The sequence below is a fragment of the Rhopalosiphum padi genome, unplaced genomic scaffold (assembly GCF_020882245.1).
Source record: "Rhopalosiphum padi isolate XX-2018 unplaced genomic scaffold, ASM2088224v1 scaffold1, whole genome shotgun sequence".
Classification (NCBI taxonomy): Eukaryota; Metazoa; Arthropoda; class Insecta; order Hemiptera; family Aphididae; genus Rhopalosiphum; species Rhopalosiphum padi.
In genome coordinates, this window is record NW_026869996.1 from 7,947,141 (window position 1) to 7,965,731 (window position 18,591).

Here is an 18,591-nt window from a genome sequence, read left to right on the forward strand (position 1 = left end):
TCCATTTTCAACGTAGGATGTTGAAACTTTCCCATGTGGTAGAAATGGTAATTCATGTTTCAATATGTCCTGAGTATATCTGGTGTACAGCCATCTAAAAAAAAATAGTAAGTTAAATATGTATAATGGTTGGAGGACAAAATGTCACTACTAGATACCATAAGGAGAACGACAATTTTTATATAACAACTAGTACGTGGACAACACTGAGTAATTCAGAAAAGGAAACTATCAAAACATAAACTAACAGACAAACTTCATTTTTATACAAAATACATGAAAGGAATTCACAATTGAAACTTAAATACAAAAACGAATGTAGAACTGCAAAACATAGATAACAGATGATAATAAATAATAATTATGATAAGCCATAAAAGATAGTACAAATGTACCAGAATGGTTTGTAGAAGGAATTCAAATGTATTATGAGTGTAACTAAAGAATACATTTGGACAACAACTGAAAATCGCTCCTTTACAATACGAAAAAATGTTAAGTTGTATTATTCGTCAAAATTAACTTATAAAATCATATTTTATAGTTTTTATGAAGTAAAAATATCAGGTAAAATGAAAAAAATGAAAGTTAAAAATTATAAATTAGAATCATTTTCTTGATCTAGTAGTCAAGGATCAAGACAGTTACTTGTGTTAACTTCGGGCATAAAATATGAACAATTCGTTTATAATATCAAAAATCTTAATTAATAAAAAACGAGTAGACTCAAAATCTAAGTAAATACAACGACCCGTCACGATACACAGCAGTACGGTGAACGCCACACAACTATCTAGTTTCGTTCTGAGGCGATTCGGCCGACGGATGTCGTCCCTACTACGGCGACGCTCACGCCCTCTGTTGGTGTATACATTTAATTTTTGACTGTTTTATAAGCAGATTAAAATAGGTATTCATAATATTTCTAAAACTTATCATATAAAATCATGTTTTATAATTTTTATGAAAAATCTGCTTAAATGAATTGTATGCAAATTAATAATAATAAATTAGAATCCTTTTAATTATACAGTGGTCCAGGTTTCAAAAGATTAACTTGAGAATTGTGTGTTTTATAAGCAGTTCAAAACATAAATAATTAATATACGTCAAAATTATCATACAAAATTATGTTTTATAGTGTTTATGAAGAATCAGCTTACATAATATCTATAGAAGTTAATAATAGTAAATTAGAATCATTTTCTTAATATAGTGGTCCAGGTTTCAAGAGATTAACTTGAGAATTGTGTGTTTTATTATCAGTTCAAAAAATAAATATATATTATTCGTCAAAATTATCATATAAAATCATGTTTTATAGTGTTTATGAAAAATCTGCTTAAATGACATGTATGCAAGTTAATAATAATAAATTAGAATCATTTTCTTAATATAGTGGTCCAGGTTTCAAGAGATTAACTTGAGAATTGTGTGTTTTATAAGCAGTTCAAAAAATAAATATATAATATTCGTCAAAATTATCATATAAAATCATGTTTTATAGTGTTTATGAAAAATCTGCTTAAATGAGATGTATGCAAGTTAATAATAATAAATTAGAATCATTTTCTTAATATAGTGGTCAGGTTTCAAGAGATTAACTTGAGAATTGTTTGTTTTATAAGCAGTTCAATGCATATATAATTAATATACGTGAAAATTATCATATAAAATCATGTTTTATAGTTTTTATGAAGTACCTGCTTAAATGAGATGTATACAAGTTAATAATAATAAATTAGAATCCTTTTAATTATACAGTGGTCCAGGTTTCAAGAGATTAACTTGAGAATTGTGTGTTTTATAAGCAGTTCAAAAAATAAATATATATTATTCGTCAAAATTATCATATAAAATCATGTTTTATAGTGTTTATGAAAAATCTGCTTAAATCAAATGTATGCAAGTTAATAATAATAAATTAGAATCATTTTCTTAATATAGAGGTCCAGGTTTCAAGAGATTAACTTGAGAATTGTGTGTTTTATAAACAGTTAAAAAAATGAATTTTTAATATTCGTCAAAATTATCATAGAAAATCATGTTTTATAGTGTTTATGAAGAATCAGCTTACATAATATCTATAGAAGTTAATAATAATAAATTAGAATCATTTTCTTAATATAGTGGTCCAGGTTTCAAGAGATTAACTTGAGAATTGTGTGTTTTATAAGCAGTTCAAAAAATAAATATATATTATTCGTCAAAATTATCATATAAAATCATGTTTTATAGTGTTTATGAAAAATCTGCTTAAATCAAATGTATGCAAGTTAATAATAATAAATTAGAATCATTTTCTTAATATAGAGGTCCAGGTTTCAAGAGATTAACTTGAGAATTGTGTGTATTATAAACAGTTAAAAAAATGAATTTTTAATATTCGTCAAAATTATCATAGAAAATCATGTTTTATAGTGTTTATGAAGAATCAGCTTACATAATATCTATAGAAGTTAATAATAATAAATTAGAATCATTTTCTTAATATAGTGGTCCAGGTTTCAAGAGATTAACTTCAGAATTGTGTGTTTTATAAGCAGTTCAAAAAATAAATATATATCATTCGTCAAAATTATCATATAAAATCATGTTTTATAGTGTTTATGAAAAATCTGCTTAAATCAAATGTATGCAAGTTAATAATAATAAATTAGAATCATTTTCTTAATATAGAGGTCCAGGTTTCAAGAGATTAACTTGAGAATTGTTTGTTTTATAAACAGTTCAATACATATATAATTAATATACGTGAAAATTATCATATAAAATCATGTTTTATAATTTTTATGAAAAATCTGCTTAAATGAATTGTATGCAAATTAATAATAATAAATTAGAATCCTTTTAATTATACAGTGGTCCAGGTTTCAAAAGATTAACTTGAGAATTGTGTGTTTTATAAGCAGTTCAAAACATAAATAATTAATATACGTCAAAATTATCATACAAAATTATGTTTTATAGTGTTTATGAAGAATCAGCTTACATAATATCTATAGAAGTTAATAATAGTAAATTAGAATCATTTTCTTAATATAGTGGTCCAGGTTTCAAGAGATTAACTTGAGAATTGTGTGTTTTATTATCAGTTCAAAAAATAAATATATATTATTCGTCAAAATTATCATATAAAATCATGTTTTATAGTGTTTATGAAAAATCTGCTTAAATGACATGTATGCAAGTTAATAATAATAAATTAGAATCATTTTCTTAATATAGTGGTCCAGGTTTCAAGAGATTAACTTGAGAATTGTGTGTTTTATAAGCAGTTCAAAAAATAAATATATAATATTCGTCAAAATTATCATATAAAATCATGTTTTATAGTTTTTATGAAGTACCTGCTTAAATGAGATGTATACAAGTTAATAATAATAAATTAGAATCCTTTTCTTAATATAGTGGTCCAGGTTTTAAGAGATTACCTTGAGAATTGTTTGTTTTATAAGCAGTTCAATGCATATATAATTAATATACGTGAAAATTATCATATAAAATCATGTTTTATAGTTTTTATGAAGTACCTGCTTAAATGAGATGTATACAAGTTAATAATAATAAATTAGAATCCTTTTAATTATACAGTGGTCCAGGTTTCAAGAGATTAACTTGAGAATTGTGTGTTTTATAAGCAGTTCAAAACATAAATAATTAATATACGTCAAAATTATCATACAAAATCATGTTTTATAGTGTTTATGAAGAATCAGCTTACATAATATCTATAGAAGTTAATAATAGTAAATTAGAATCATTTTCTTAATATAGTGGTCCAGGTTTCAAGAGATTAACTTGAGAATTGTGTGTTTTATAAGCAGTTCAAAAAATAAATATATATTATTCGTCAAAATTATCATATAAAATCATGTTTTATAGTGTTTATGAAAAATCTGCTTAAATCAAATGTATGCAAGTTAATAATAATAAATTAGAATCATTTTCTTAATATAGAGGTCCAGGTTTCAAGAGATTAACTTGAGAATTGTGTGTTTTATAAACAGTTAAAAAAATGAATTTTTAATATTCGTCAAAATTATCATAGAAAATCATGTTTTATAGTGTTTATGAAGAATCAGCTTACATAATATCTATACAAGTTAATAATAATAAATTAGAATCCTTTTAATTATACAGTGGTCCAGGTTTCAAGAGATTAACTTGAGAATTGTGTGTTTTATAAGCAGTTCAAAAAATAAATATATATTATTCGTCAAAATTATCATATAAAATCATGTTTTATAATGTTTATGAAAAATCTGCTTAAATCAAATGTATGCAAGTTAATAATAATAAATTAGAATCATTTTCTTAATATAGAGGTCCAGGTTTCAAGAGATTAACTTGAGAATTGTGTGTTTTATAAACAGTTAAAAAAATGAATTTTTAATATTCGTCAAAATTATCATAGAAAATCATGTTTTATAGTGTTTATGAAGAATCAGCTTACATAATATCTATAGAAGTTAATAATAATAAATTAGAATCATTTTCTTAATATAGTGGTCCAGGTTTCAAGAGATTAACTTGAGAATTGTGTGTTTTATAAGCAGTTCAAAAAATAAATATATATTATTCGTCAAAATTATCATATAAAATCATGTTTTATAGTGTTTATGAAAAATCTGCTTAAATCAAATGTATGCAAGTTAATAATAATAAATTAGAATCATTTTCTTAATATAGAGGTCCAGGTTTCAAGAGATTAACTTGAGAATTGTGTGTATTATAAACAGTTAAAAAAATGAATTTTTAATATTCGTCAAAATTATCATAGAAAATCATGTTTTATAGTGTTTATGAAGAATCAGCTTACATAATATCTATAGAAGTTAATAATAATAAATTAGAATCATTTTCTTAATATAGTGGTCCAGGTTTCAAGAGATTAACTTCAGAATTGTGTGTTTTATAAGCAGTTCAAAAAATAAATATATATCATTCGTCAAAATTATCATATAAAATCATGTTTTATAGTGTTTATGAAAAATCTGCTTAAATCAAATGTATGCAAGTTAATAATAATAAATTAGAATCATTTTCTTAATATAGAGGTCCAGGTTTCAAGAGATTAACTTGAGAATTGTTTGTTTTATAAGCAGTTCAATACATATATAATTAATATACGTGAAAATTATCATATAAAATCATGTTTTATAATTTTTATGAAAAATCTGCTTAAATGAATTGTATGCAAATTAATAATAATAAATTAGAATCCTTTTAATTATACAGTGGTCCAGGTTTCAAAAGATTAACTTGAGAATTGTGTGTTTTATAAGCAGTTCAAAACATAAATAATTAATATACGTCAAAATTATCATACAAAATTATGTTTTATAGTGTTTATGAAGAATCAGCTTACATAATATCTATAGAAGTTAATAATAGTAAATTAGAATCATTTTCTTAATATAGTGGTCCAGGTTTCAAGAGATTAACTTGAGAATTGTGTGTTTTATTATCAGTTCAAAAAATAAATATATATTATTCGTCAAAATTATCATATAAAATCATGTTTTATAGTGTTTATGAAAAATCTGCTTAAATGACATGTATGCAAGTTAATAATAATAAATTAGAATCATTTTCTTAATATAGTGGTCCAGGTTTCAAGAGATTAACTTGAGAATTGTGTGTTTTATAAGCAGTTCAAAAAATAAATATATAATATTCGTCAAAATTATCATATAAAATCATGTTTTATAGTTTTTATGAAGTACCTGCTTAAATGAGATGTATACAAGTTAATAATAATAAATTAGAATCCTTTTCTTAATATAGTGGTCCAGGTTTTAAGAGATTACCTTGAGAATTGTTTGTTTTATAAGCAGTTCAATGCATATATAATTAATATACGTGAAAATTATCATATAAAATCATGTTTTATAGTTTTTATGAAGTACCTGCTTAAATGAGATGTATACAAGTTAATAATAATAAATTAGAATCCTTTTAATTATACAGTGGTCCAGGTTTCAAGAGATTAACTTGAGAATTGTGTGTTTTATAAGCAGTTCAAAACATAAATAATTAATATACGTCAAAATTATCATACAAAATCATGTTTTATAGTGTTTATGAAGAATCAGCTTACATAATATCTATAGAAGTTAATAATAGTAAATTAGAATCATTTTCTTAATATAGTGGTCCAGGTTTCAAGAGATTAACTTGAGAATTGTGTGTTTTATAAGCAGTTCAAAAAATAAATATATATTATTCGTCAAAATTATCATATAAAATCATGTTTTATAGTGTTTATGAAAAATCTGCTTAAATCAAATGTATGCAAGTTAATAATAATAAATTAGAATCATTTTCTTAATATAGAGGTCCAGGTTTCAAGAGATTAACTTGAGAATTGTGTGTTTTATAAACAGTTAAAAAAATGAATTTTTAATATTCGTCAAAATTATCATAGAAAATCATGTTTTATAGTGTTTATGAAGAATCAGCTTACATAATATCTATAGAAGTTAATAATAATAAATTAGAATCATTTTCTTAATATAGTGGTCCAGGTTTCAAGAGATTAACTTGAGAATTGTGTGTTTTATAAGCAGTTCAAAAAATAAATATATATTATTCGTCAAAATTATCATATAAAATCATGTTTTATAGTGTTTATGAAAAATCTGCTTAAATCAAATGTATGCAAGTTAATAATAATAAATTAGAATCATTTTCTTAATATAGAGGTCCAGGTTTCAAGAGATTAACTTGAGAATTGTGTGTATTATAAACAGTTAAAAAAATGAATTTTTAATATTCGTCAAAATTATCATAGAAAATCATGTTTTATAGTGTTTATGAAGAATCAGCTTACATAATATCTATAGAAGTTAATAATAATAAATTAGAATCATTTTCTTAATATAGTGGTCCAGGTTTCAAGAGATTAACTTCAGAATTGTGTGTTTTATAAGCAGTTCAAAAAATAAATATATATCATTCGTCAAAATTATCATATAAAATCATGTTTTATAGTGTTTATGAAAAATCTGCTTAAATCAAATGTATGCAAGTTAATAATAATAAATTAGAATCATTTTCTTAATATAGAGGTCCAGGTTTCAAGAGATTAACTTGAGAATTGTTTGTTTTATAAACAGTTCAATACATATATAATTAATATACGTGAAAATTATCATATAAAATCATGTTTTATAATTTTTATGAAAAATCTGCTTAAATGAATTGTATGCAAATTAATAATAATAAATTAGAATCCTTTTAATTATACAGTGGTCCAGGTTTCAAAAGATTAACTTGAGAATTGTGTGTTTTATAAGCAGTTCAAAACATAAATAATTAATATACGTCAAAATTATCATACAAAATTATGTTTTATAGTGTTTATGAAGAATCAGCTTACATAATATCTATAGAAGTTAATAATAGTAAATTAGAATCATTTTCTTAATATAGTGGTCCAGGTTTCAAGAGATTAACTTGAGAATTGTGTGTTTTATTATCAGTTCAAAAAATAAATATATATTATTCGTCAAAATTATCATATAAAATCATGTTTTATAGTGTTTATGAAAAATCTGCTTAAATGACATGTATGCAAGTTAATAATAATAAATTAGAATCATTTTCTTAATATAGTGGTCCAGGTTTCAAGAGATTAACTTGAGAATTGTGTGTTTTATAAGCAGTTCAAAAAATAAATATATAATATTCGTCAAAATTATCATATAAAATCATGTTTTATAGTTTTTATGAAGTACCTGCTTAAATGAGATGTATACAAGTTAATAATAATAAATTAGAATCCTTTTCTTAATATAGTGGTCCAGGTTTTAAGAGATTACCTTGAGAATTGTTTGTTTTATAAGCAGTTCAATGCATATATAATTAATATACGTGAAAATTATCATATAAAATCATGTTTTATAGTTTTTATGAAGTACCTGCTTAAATGAGATGTATACAAGTTAATAATAATAAATTAGAATCCTTTTAATTATACAGTGGTCCAGGTTTCAAGAGATTAACTTGAGAATTGTGTGTTTTATAAGCAGTTCAAAACATAAATAATTAATATACGTCAAAATTATCATACAAAATCATGTTTTATAGTGTTTATGAAGAATCAGCTTACATAATATCTATAGAAGTTAATAATAGTAAATTAGAATCATTTTCTTAATATAGTGGTCCAGGTTTCAAGAGATTAACTTGAGAATTGTGTGTTTTATAAGCAGTTCAAAAAATAAATATATATTATTCGTCAAAATTATCATATAAAATCATGTTTTATAGTGTTTATGAAAAATCTGCTTAAATCAAATGTATGCAAGTTAATAATAATAAATTAGAATCATTTTCTTAATATAGAGGTCCAGGTTTCAAGAGATTAACTTGAGAATTGTGTGTTTTATAAACAGTTAAAAAAATGAATTTTTAATATTCGTCAAAATTATCATAGAAAATCATGTTTTATAGTGTTTATGAAGAATCAGCTTACATAATATCTATACAAGTTAATAATAATAAATTAGAATCCTTTTAATTATACAGTGGTCCAGGTTTCAAGAGATTAACTTGAGAATTGTGTGTTTTATAAGCAGTTCAAAAAATAAATATATATTATTCGTCAAAATTATCATATAAAATCATGTTTTATAATGTTTATGAAAAATCTGCTTAAATCAAATGTATGCAAGTTAATAATAATAAATTAGAATCATTTTCTTAATATAGAGGTCCAGGTTTCAAGAGATTAACTTGAGAATTGTGTGTTTTATAAACAGTTAAAAAAATGAATTTTTAATATTCGTCAAAATTATCATAGAAAATCATGTTTTATAGTGTTTATGAAGAATCAGCTTACATAATATCTATAGAAGTTAATAATAATAAATTAGAATCATTTTCTTAATATAGTGGTCCAGGTTTCAAGAGATTAACTTGAGAATTGTGTGTTTTATAAGCAGTTCAAAAAATAAATATATATTATTCGTCAAAATTATCATATAAAATCATGTTTTATAGTGTTTATGAAAAATCTGCTTAAATCAAATGTATGCAAGTTAATAATAATAAATTAGAATCATTTTCTTAATATAGAGGTCCAGGTTTCAAGAGATTAACTTGAGAATTGTGTGTATTATAAACAGTTAAAAAAATGAATTTTTAATATTCGTCAAAATTATCATAGAAAATCATGTTTTATAGTGTTTATGAAGAATCAGCTTACATAATATCTATAGAAGTTAATAATAATAAATTAGAATCATTTTCTTAATATAGTGGTCCAGGTTTCAAGAGATTAACTTCAGAATTGTGTGTTTTATAAGCAGTTCAAAAAATAAATATATATCATTCGTCAAAATTATCATATAAAATCATGTTTTATAGTGTTTATGAAAAATCTGCTTAAATCAAATGTATGCAAGTTAATAATAATAAATTAGAATCATTTTCTTAATATAGAGGTCCAGGTTTCAAGAGATTAACTTGAGAATTGTTTGTTTTATAAGCAGTTCAATACATATATAATTAATATACGTGAAAATTATCATATAAAATCATGTTTTATAATTTTTATGAAAAATCTGCTTAAATGAATTGTATGCAAATTAATAATAATAAATTAGAATCCTTTTAATTATACAGTGGTCCAGGTTTCAAAAGATTAACTTGAGAATTGTGTGTTTTATAAGCAGTTCAAAACATAAATAATTAATATACGTCAAAATTATCATACAAAATTATGTTTTATAGTGTTTATGAAGAATCAGCTTACATAATATCTATAGAAGTTAATAATAGTAAATTAGAATCATTTTCTTAATATAGTGGTCCAGGTTTCAAGAGATTAACTTGAGAATTGTGTGTTTTATTATCAGTTCAAAAAATAAATATATATTATTCGTCAAAATTATCATATAAAATCATGTTTTATAGTGTTTATGAAAAATCTGCTTAAATGACATGTATGCAAGTTAATAATAATAAATTAGAATCATTTTCTTAATATAGTGGTCCAGGTTTCAAGAGATTAACTTGAGAATTGTGTGTTTTATAAGCAGTTCAAAAAATAAATATATAATATTCGTCAAAATTATCATATAAAATCATGTTTTATAGTTTTTATGAAGTACCTGCTTAAATGAGATGTATACAAGTTAATAATAATAAATTAGAATCCTTTTCTTAATATAGTGGTCCAGGTTTTAAGAGATTACCTTGAGAATTGTTTGTTTTATAAGCAGTTCAATGCATATATAATTAATATACGTGAAAATTATCATATAAAATCATGTTTTATAGTTTTTATGAAGTACCTGCTTAAATGAGATGTATACAAGTTAATAATAATAAATTAGAATCCTTTTAATTATACAGTGGTCCAGGTTTCAAGAGATTAACTTGAGAATTGTGTGTTTTATAAGCAGTTCAAAACATAAATAATTAATATACGTCAAAATTATCATACAAAATCATGTTTTATAGTGTTTATGAAGAATCAGCTTACATAATATCTATAGAAGTTAATAATAGTAAATTAGAATCATTTTCTTAATATAGTGGTCCAGGTTTCAAGAGATTAACTTGAGAATTGTGTGTTTTATAAGCAGTTCAAAAAATAAATATATATTATTCGTCAAAATTATCATATAAAATCATGTTTTATAGTGTTTATGAAAAATCTGCTTAAATCAAATGTATGCAAGTTAATAATAATAAATTAGAATCATTTTCTTAATATAGAGGTCCAGGTTTCAAGAGATTAACTTGAGAATTGTGTGTTTTATAAACAGTTAAAAAAATGAATTTTTAATATTCGTCAAAATTATCATAGAAAATCATGTTTTATAGTGTTTATGAAGAATCAGCTTACATAATATCTATAGAAGTTAATAATAATAAATTAGAATCATTTTCTTAATATAGTGGTCCAGGTTTCAAGAGATTAACTTGAGAATTGTGTGTTTTATAAGCAGTTCAAAAAATAAATATATATTATTCGTCAAAATTATCATATAAAATCATGTTTTATAGTGTTTATGAAAAATCTGCTTAAATCAAATGTATGCAAGTTAATAATAATAAATTAGAATCATTTTCTTAATATAGAGGTCCAGGTTTCAAGAGATTAACTTGAGAATTGTGTGTTTTATAAACAGTTAAAAAAATGAATTTTTAATATTTGTCAAAATTATCATACAAAATCATGTTTTATAGTGTTTATGAAGAATCAGCTTACATAATATTTATAGAAGTTAATAATAATAAATTATAATCATTTTATTAATATAGTGGTCCAGGTTTCAAGAGATTAACTTGAGAATTGTGTGTTTTATAAGCAGTTCAAAAAATAAATATATAATATTCGTCAAAATCATCATATAAAATCATGTTTTATAGCGTTATTGAAGTATCAGCTTAAATGAAATGTATGCTAGTTAATAATGGTAAATTAGAATAATTTTTTTAATCTAATGGTCTGACTTTCATGACACTAACTTGAGAATTCACTGTTTTATAAGCAGTTAAAAATATGAATTTAAAATACGAGTCAAAATAATCATATAAAAACATGTTTTATAGTGTTTATGAAGTATCAGCTTATATGATATATATGGAAGTTGGTAATGGTAAATAAGAATCATAAACTTAATCTAATGGTCTGGATTTCATGACTCTAACTTTTTGTTACACTAATATTAATTGACTATCAATTATATTCAATATCCATTACTCGTACTATGCATAAAACTATTATTATTATCAGGATCGTCCAGTCCCATTTTCAACGTAGGATGTTGAAACTTTCCCATGTGGTAGAAATGGTAATTCATGTTTCAATATGTCCTGAGTATATCTGGTGTACAGCCATCTAAAAAAAAATAGTAAGTTAAATATGTATAATGGTTGGAGGACAAAATGTCACTACTAGATACCATAAGGAGAACGACAATTTTTATATAACAACTAGTACGTGGACAACACTGAGTAATTCAGAAAAGGAAACTATCAAAACATAAACTAACAGACAAACTTCATTTTTATACAAAATACATGAAAGGAATTCACAATTGAAACTTAAATACAAAAACGAATGTAGAACTGCAAAACATAGATAACAGATGATAATAAATAATAATTATGATAAGCCATAAAAGATAGTACAAATGTACCAGAATGGTTTGTAGAAGGAATTCAAATGTACTATGAGTGTAACTAAAGAATACATTTGGACAACAACTGAAAATCGCTCCTTTACAATACGAAAAAATGTTAAGTTGTATTATTCGTCAAAATTAACTTATAAAATCATATTTTATAGTTTTTATGAAGTAAAAATATCAGGTAAAATGAAAAAAATGAAAGTTAAAAATTATAAATTAGAATCATTTTCTTGATCTAGTAGTCAAGGATCAAGACAGTTACTTGTGTTAACTTCGGGCATAAAATATGAACAATTCGTTTATAATATCAAAAATCTTAATTAATAAAAAACGAGTAGACTCAAAATCTAAGTAAATACAACGACCCGTCACGATACACAGCAGTACGGTGAACGCCACACAACTATCTAGTTTCGTTCTGAGGCGATTCGGCCGACGGATGTCGTCCCTACTACGGCGACGCTCACGCCCTCTGTTGGTGTATACATTTAATTTTTGACTGTTTTATAAGCAGATTAAAATAGGTATTCATAATATTTCTAAAACTTATCATATAAAATCATGTTTTATAGTGTTTATGAAAAATCTGCTTAAATGAGATGTATGCAAGTTAATAATAATAAATTAGAATCATTTTCTTAATATAGTGGTCAGGTTTCAAGAGATTAACTTGAGAATTGTTTGTTTTATAAGCAGTTCAATACATATATAATTAATATACGTGAAAATTATCATATAAAATCATGTTTTATAATTTTTATGAAAAATCTGCTTAAATGAATTGTATGCAAATTAATAATAATAAATTAGAATCCTTTTAATTATACAGTGGTCCAGGTTTCAAAAGATTAACTTGAGAATTGTGTGTTTTATAAGCAGTTCAAAACATAAATAATTAATATACGTCAAAATTATCATACAAAATTATGTTTTATAGTGTTTATGAAGAATCAGCTTACATAATATCTATAGAAGTTAATAATAGTAAATTAGAATCATTTTCTTAATATAGTGGTCCAGGTTTCAAGAGATTAACTTGAGAATTGTGTGTTTTATTATCAGTTCAAAAAATAAATATATATTATTCGTCAAAATTATCATATAAAATCATGTTTTATAGTGTTTATGAAAAATCTGCTTAAATGACATGTATGCAAGTTAATAATAATAAATTAGAATCATTTTCTTAATATAGTGGTCCAGGTTTCAAGAGATTAACTTGAGAATTGTGTGTTTTATAAGCAGTTCAAAAAATAAATATATAATATTTGTCAAAATTATCATATAAAATCATGTTTTATAGTGTTTATGAAAAATCTGCTTAAATGAGATGTATGCAAGTTAATAATAATAAATTAGAATCATTTTCTTAATATAGTGGTCAGGTTTCAAGAGATTAACTTGAGAATTGTTTGTTTTATAAGCAGTTCAATGCATATATAATTAATATACGTGAAAATTATCATATAAAATCATGTTTTATAGTTTTTATGAAGTACCTGCTTAAATGAGATGTATACAAGTTAATAATAATAAATTAGAATCCTTTTAATTATACAGTGGTCCAGGTTTCAAGAGATTAACTTGAGAATTGTGTGTTTTATAAGCAGTTCAAAAAATAAATATATATTATTCGTCAAAATTATCATATAAAATCATGTTTTATAGTGTTTATGAAAAATCTGCTTAAATCAAATGTATGCAAGTTAATAATAATAAATTAGAATCATTTTCTTAATATAGAGGTCCAGGTTTCAAGAGATTAACTTGAGAATTGTGTGTTTTATAAACAGTTAAAAAAATGAATTTTTAATATTCGTCAAAATTATCATAGAAAATCATGTTTTATAGTGTTTATGAAGAATCAGCTTACATAATATCTATAGAAGTTAATAATAATAAATTAGAATCATTTTCTTAATATAGTGGTCCAGGTTTCAAGAGATTAACTTGAGAATTGTGTGTTTTATAAGCAGTTCAAAAAATAAATATATATTATTCGTCAAAATTATCATATAAAATCATGTTTTATAGTGTTTATGAAAAATCTGCTTAAATCAAATGTATGCAAGTTAATAATAATAAATTAGAATCATTTTCTTAATATAGAGGTCCAGGTTTCAAGAGATTAACTTGAGAATTGTGTGTATTATAAACAGTTAAAAAAATGAATTTTTAATATTCGTCAAAATTATCATAGAAAATCATGTTTTATAGTGTTTATGAAGAATCAGCTTACATAATATCTATAGAAGTTAATAATAATAAATTAGAATCATTTTCTTAATATAGTGGTCCAGGTTTCAAGAGATTAACTTCAGAATTGTGTGTTTTATAAGCAGTTCAAAAAATAAATATATATCATTCGTCAAAATTATCATATAAAATCATGTTTTATAGTGTTTATGAAAAATCTGCTTAAATCAAATGTATGCAAGTTAATAATAATAAATTAGAATCATTTTCTTAATATAGAGGTCCAGGTTTCAAGAGATTAACTTGAGAATTGTTTGTTTTATAAGCAGTTCAATACATATATAATTAATATACGTGAAAATTATCATATAAAATCATGTTTTATAATTTTTATGAAAAATCTGCTTAAATGAATTGTATGCAAATTAATAATAATAAATTAGAATCCTTTTAATTATACAGTGGTCCAGGTTTCAAAAGATTAACTTGAGAATTGTGTGTTTTATAAGCAGTTCAAAACATAAATAATTAATATACGTCAAAATTATCATACAAAATTATGTTTTATAGTGTTTATGAAGAATCAGCTTACATAATATCTATAGAAGTTAATAATAGTAAATTAGAATCATTTTCTTAATATAGTGGTCAAGGTTTCAAGAGATTAACTTGAGAATTGTGTGTTTTATTATCAGTTCAAAAAATAAATATATATTATTCGTCAAAATTATCATATAAAATCATGTTTTATAGTGTTTATGAAAAATCTGCTTAAATGACATGTATGCAAGTTAATAATAATAAATTAGAATCATTTTCTTAATATAGTGGTCCAGGTTTCAAGAGATTAACTTGAGAATTGTGTGTTTTATAAGCAGTTCAAAAAATAAATATATAATATTCGTCAAAATTATCATATAAAATCATGTTTTATAGTTTTTATGAAGTACCTGCTTAAATGAGATGTATACAAGTTAATAATAATAAATTAGAATCCTTTTCTTAATATAGTGGTCCAGGTTTTAAGAGATTACCTTGAGAATTGTTTGTTTTATAAGCAGTTCAATGCATATATAATTAATATACGTGAAAATTATCATATAAAATCATGTTTTATAGTTTTTATGAAGTACCTGCTTAAATGAGATGTATACAAGTTAATAATAATAAATTAGAATCCTTTTAATTATACAGTGGTCCAGGTTTCAAGAGATTAACTTGAGAATTGTGTGTTTTATAAGCAGTTCAAAACATAAATAATTAATATACGTCAAAATTATCATACAAAATCATGTTTTATAGTGTTTATGAAGAATCAGCTTACATAATATCTATAGAAGTTAATAATAGTAAATTAGAATCATTTTCTTAATATAGTGGTCCAGGTTTCAAGAGATTAACTTGAGAATTGTGTGTTTTATAAGCAGTTCAAAAAATAAATATATATTATTCGTCAAAATTATCATATAAAATCATGTTTTATAGTGTTTATGAAAAATCTGCTTAAATCAAATGTATGCAAGTTAATAATAATAAATTAGAATCATTTTCTTAATATAGAGGTCCAGGTTTCAAGAGATTAACTTGAGAATTGTGTGTTTTATAAACAGTTAAAAAAATGAATTTTTAATATTCGTCAAAATTATCATAGAAAATCATGTTTTATAGTGTTTATGAAGAATCAGCTTACATAATATCTATACAAGTTAATAATAATAAATTAGAATCCTTTTAATTATACAGTGGTCCAGGTTTCAAGAGATTAACTTGAGAATTGTGTGTTTTATAAGCAGTTCAAAAAATAAATATATATTATTCGTCAAAATTATCATATAAAATCATGTTTTATAGTGTTTATGAAAAATCTGCTTAAATCAAATGTATGCAAGTTAATAATAATAAATTAGAATCATTTTCTTAATATAGAGGTCCAGGTTTCAAGAGATTAACTTGAGAATTGTGTGTTTTATAAACAGTTAAAAAAATGAATTTTTAATATTCGTCAAAATTATCATAGAAAATCATGTTTTATAGTGTTTATGAAGAATCAGCTTACATAATATCTATAGAAGTTAATAATAATAAATTAGAATCATTTTCTTAATATAGTGGTCCAGGTTTCAAGAGATTAACTTGAGAATTGTGTGTTTTATAAGCAGTTCAAAAAATAAATATATATTATTCGTCAAAATTATCATATAAAATCATGTTTTATAGTGTTTATGAAAAATCTGCTTAAATCAAATGTATGCAAGTTAATAATAATAAATTAGAATCATTTTCTTAATATAGAGGTCCAGGTTTCAAGAGATTAACTTGAGAATTGTGTGTTTTATAAACAGTTAAAAAAATGAATTTTTAATATTTGTCAAAATTATCATACAAAATCATGTTTTATAGTGTTTATGAAGAATCAGCTTACATAATATCTATAGAAGTTAATAATAATAAATTAGAATCATTTTCTTAATATAGTGGTCCAGGTTTCAAGAGATTAACTTCAGAATTGTGTGTTTTATAAGCAGTTCAAAAAATAAATATATATCATTCGTCAAAATTATCATATAAAATCATGTTTTATAGTGTTTATGAAAAATCTGCTTAAATCAAATGTATGCAAGTTAATAATAATAAATTAGAATCATTTTCTTAATATAGAGGTCCAGGTTTCAAGAGATTAACTAGAGAATTGTGTGTTTTAGAAGCAGTTCAAAAAATAAATATATATTATTCGTCAAAATTATCATATAAAATCATGTTTTATAGTGTTTATGAAAAATCTGCTTACATAATATCTATAGAAGTTAATAATAGTAAATTAGAATCATTTTCTTAATATAGTGGTCCAGGTTTCAAGAGATTAACTTGAGAATTGTGTGTTTTATTATCAGTTCAAAAAATAAATATATATTATTCGTCAAAATTATCATATAAAATCATGTTTTATAGTGTTTATGAAAAATCTGCTTAAATGACATGTATGCAAGTTAATAATAATAAATTAGAATCATTTTCTTAATATAGTGGTCCAGGTTTCAAGAGATTAACTTGAGAATTGTGTGTTTTATAAGCAGTTCAAAAAATAAATATATAATATTCGTCAAAATTATCATATAAAATCATGTTTTATAGTTTTTATGAAGTACCTGCTTAAATGAGATGTATACAAGTTAATAATAATAAATTAGAATCCTTTTCTTAATATAGTGGTCCAGGTTTTAAGAGATTAACTTGAGAATTGTGTGTTTTATAAGCAGTTCAAAAAATAAATATATATTATTCGTCAAAATTATCATATAAAATCATGTTTTATAGTGTTTATGAAAAATCTGCTTAAATGACATGTATGCAAGTTAATAATAATAAATTAGAATCATTTTCTTAATATAGTGGTCCAGGTTTCAAGAGATTAACTTGAGAATTGTGTGTTTTATAAGCAGTTCAAAACATAAATAATTAATATACGTCAAAATTATCATACAAAATCATGTTTTATAGTGTTTATGAAGAATCAGCTTACATAATATCTATAGAAGTTAATAATAATAAATTAGAATCATTTTCTTAATATAGTGGTCCAGGTTTCAAGAGATTAACTTGAGAATTGTGTGTTTTATAAGCAGTTCAAAAAATAAATATATATTATTCGTCAAAATTATCATATAAAATCATGTTTTATAGTGTTTATGAAAAATCTGCTTAAATCAAATGTATGCAAGTTAATAATAATAAATTAGAATCATTTTCTTAATATAGAGGTCCAGGTTTCAAGAGATTAACTTGAGAATTGTGTGTTTTATAAACAGTTAAAAAAATGAATTTTTAATATTTGTCAAAATTATCATACAAAATCATGTTTTATAGTGTTTATGAAGAATCAGCTTACATAATATCTATAGAAGTTAATAATAATAAATTAGAATCATTTTCTTAATATAGTGGTCCAGGTTTCAAGAGATTAACTTCAGAATTGTGTGTTTTATAAGCAGTTCAAAAAATAAATATATATCATTCGTCAAAATTATCATATAAAATCATGTTTTATAGTGTTTATGAAAAATCTGCTTAAATCAAATGTATGCAAGTTAATAATAATAAATTAGAATCATTTTCTTAATATAGAGGTCCAGGTTTCAAGAGATTAACTAGAGAATTGTGTGTTTTAGAAGCAGTTCAAAAAATAAATATATATTATTCGTCAAAATTATCATATAAAATCATGTTTTATAGTGTTTATGAAAAA

The 18,591-nt window shown here is 23.0% G+C and overlaps 1 long non-coding RNA gene across 1 annotated transcript; it reads right to left on the minus strand.

Moving 5' to 3' along the window:
* Positions 1-18: 18 nt before the first annotated feature.
* On the minus strand, positions 19-11,768 carry LOC132931385 (uncharacterized). The gene is made up of 2 exons (XR_009662572.1): positions 11,671-11,768; positions 19-94 (listed from the first exon to the last, which is right to left on the minus strand). It is a non-coding gene; the product is annotated as an uncharacterized LOC132931385 (long non-coding RNA).
* Positions 11,769-18,591: the final 6,823 nt, after the last annotated feature.